Source organism: Adiantum capillus-veneris, chromosome 20, assembly GCF_014529385.1.
Source record: "Adiantum capillus-veneris isolate H3 chromosome 20, ASM1452938v2, whole genome shotgun sequence".
NCBI classification, from domain to species: Eukaryota; Viridiplantae; Streptophyta; class Polypodiopsida; order Polypodiales; family Pteridaceae; genus Adiantum; species Adiantum capillus-veneris.
In genome coordinates this window covers 48,906,392-48,909,885 of record NC_140950.1, presented here as the reverse complement: position 1 = coordinate 48,909,885, position 3,494 = coordinate 48,906,392, and positions in this window count along the sequence as shown.

Genomic DNA, 3,494 nt, shown 5'->3' with positions numbered 1-3,494 from the left:
CTACCTTTGGCTCCATCTTCTTTCTTGATTCATTTGGCACATGAACATAGCAAACACATCCAAAAACTTTCATGTAGGAAACTGTTGGCTTGATCCCATAAAGTCTCTCATAAGGTGAAATTTCATGAATGGCAGATGTTGGTGTTCGATTCATAATGTGTACTGCTGTATGAACTGCTTCAGCCCAATATGTTAATGGAATATTCATCTCATTCATCATGGCTCTTGCAATCTCTGCTATGACTCTATTCTTTCTCTCAGCAACTCCATTTTGTTGTGGTGTGTATCTACAAGTAATCTGTCTTCTTATGCCTTGTTCACGTAAGTAATCATCAAAATTGTGTGACATGTACTCTCCCCCTCCATTTGTACGTAGGCATTTAATTTGACAACCATTCTCTTTCTCAACCATAACTTTGAACTCCAAGAATACTTCAAATGCCTCTGACTTTGCCTTTAGAAAGTAAACCCATGTCATTCTGCTGTAATCATCCGTAAATGTGATAAAATATCGACAACCATTCGGCGTAGCATGATCACAAGGTCCCCAAATATCTGAATGAACAATTTCCAAAGGACTTTGGCTAATTCTCCCCCTCTTTGGAAATGGTAAACGAGATTGCTTTCCAAATTGACAAGCTTCACAAACATGATCAAAATTCAATTTGCCAAACTTTGGTAATCCACATACAATTTGATTTGATTGCATATGCTTTAATCTTCTAAAATTGACATGACCAATCCTCTTATGCCATAACTTTGCCCAATCATCTTGAGTGGCTGATTTGTTTGCATACATCCACTGTGTAAACATGGATCTCCAGCTTCCAATGAGAACAAGCGACCTTTCTTTCTTCCACGTGCCAATATCTTGCCTGGTCTGCCGTTGTGAAACTCCTCTATGAAGCAGCCATAACGATTAAAACTGACTTGCAACCCTTGATCTGTCATCTGTCCAATTGATGCTAAATTCTTTGTGATTAAAGGCACATATAGAACATCTCCCAATGTGTTGTATGTCCCGTCTTTTTCTAGCAATGGAACTGAACCAACATGTGTAATCCGATGCATAGTATCATCACCTGTAGCGACAAACTCATCCTCTTCTAACTTCTCTTTTCTGTCGAACCATTCACCATGATATGTCATATGATTTGTGGCACCACTATCTAAATACCAATCATCTGTATGATGTGGCTCCACCATGCTTCCAACAACATGCTCCATAGGAAATAAATGTCCACTCGACCTATTGTCATATATATTTTGATCATGAGGATTGTATCCAACAAAGTTTCCTCCATGTCTGCCATAACCTCGGCCTCTTCCACCGCGATCACGATTTTGATTTAGCCTTGTGTAACATTCTCTTTCAAAGTGACTATAAATTCCACATCTGTTACAATATCCATCTCTTTGAGGATGTACAAATCGTCCACCTCCACGTCCACGAGTTCGGGCTCTCCCCCTGCCTCTTTGGCTATAATCGTTGTAACTTTGACTTTGTTGGTTTTGCCATTGACCTCTTCCAACATTGTTTCCACGACCATAGTTTCCTCTTCCACCTCTATTGTTTCCACGACCTCTAGAGTAAAAAACCTGATCTCTGGAATTGTTATTTGATGTAAAAGGACCTGACTTGCCTAACTTCACCTCTTCTTGCAAACAAAGGTTTACTAACTCTTCAAAATCAGGCATGTGTCCTCGAACAGATATAGATGTATCCAATGACTTGTATTTCGGTCCCAAACCATTCAATGTCACTGAAACTAAGTCATCATCTGGAACTTCAACATTAATGCTCGCAAGATCTTCCTGTATTTGCTTTATCTCTGTCACATAATCTGATATGGATCTATTTCCTCGCCATACACAATGTAACCTTTGCTTCAAGTGAACTTTTCGTGGTTCTGTATTGGAGCTGTTCATTCTTGCTAGTATCTCCCATGCTTCCTTTGGAGATTGAGCCTTCTTCACATGTGGTATAAAGAAGTCACTAATGCATAGTGAAATCCAATGCATCACTTTCCTTGAATTCTCGATCCACTTCTTGTAAGCTTCTACTCCTGCTTGCCATGTTTTATGTGCTTCAACATTCTCTCTATTTGGTTCCAAACCAACCTCGGGACACTCTTGTTCACCTGTAATGTAATCCCATAAACCTTTGCCCATGATAAAGTTCTCCATCCTGTAAGACCATATGCTGTAGTTCTCTCTGGTCAGCTTCTCTCCAACAATCTGTGTGACTTGAGTTGAACTTTCTGCCATCTTCACTCTCTCAATTTCTTTCAAAGGATTTTGATAAAATTTTGGCAGAGTTTCGTTTGTATTTGGACAATATCTCAAGTGACAATCTCAACCAAAGTGCTCATAAACACTGACAGAAAATCTCTCACTGCCAAGGGAAAATCCACTGACTGACTTTGCCACAGACTGACTCAGTACTATGCATAAATACTCTAAAACAATGTCCACATCGACCTATATGCAAATGAAATCCATACGCTGTCCTGTACCACATATCCATACATCCACCTTCTTCCCATAGTCGTAAACGACATATGAGGTCTTTCGCGGGGCTAGTCGGGGGTACGCTTCAGTACCTAATCCACCTTGCGAAGGTACCAAAGCTCCCAAAGATCCCAAGGCAAGGCTTCAAAAAACCTCACTCGACCCTCACAAAGGCTACAGTTTTCCAAAATACATTGACCGCATATCCATACATAACCACAAAGTACTCAATCTGACAATATAACCGCCTCAACTTCTTTCCACAACCTTTCTTACATAGGCGGCTGTCCATAACGGACCCACAACAACCAAACATAATCTTTGATAACACAATATCATGACGCAAAAGCTCTATGTCGCTCTCCAAAACCTGTGTAAATGCTGAATTCTTCACCTGTAACCTGTAAATCTACTGCCGAGTGCAAAACTGGACATCTCCTATGCTTGTGTGAACTGGCTGTTTGCTACAGAAAATTGCAGATTTTGGCAAATCTGAGTATGCCAATGCGTCCGGAAGCCCAAAAACATAAAGATAGACTCCTGGATCACTGTATTCCGAGTTCGGGTGAGGGAGTTATGACCAAAAAACCTCTCTTTTTTGCTGTTTTCCAGAGCTGCGGAAACCTGTGTATTGACTATAGCTCCTCAAACTGAGCTCTGATACCACTTTGTAGAGTGCGTAGGTGATGGAGAAGGTAGGAAAGAAGACTACACACACACACCAACACACATCGAGACACACACACACAATCGTTACCCTGTAGCAGCCATTCAACGAGCTGCTCTTCTCTTCTTCATCTCTTTGAACTATATCCAAAGTATATTTACAATATAGTATAGTCAGTGTCCGGCCGCCCATAGCACAATGGACATATTCTTTAACATCATATTTTTTAACACTTACATGGTGAGATACATTTCTCATTGTGAATCCCCTGTGGGTAGAAAGTCATTGAGGACTGAGGATTCTGGCTTCATCCTCT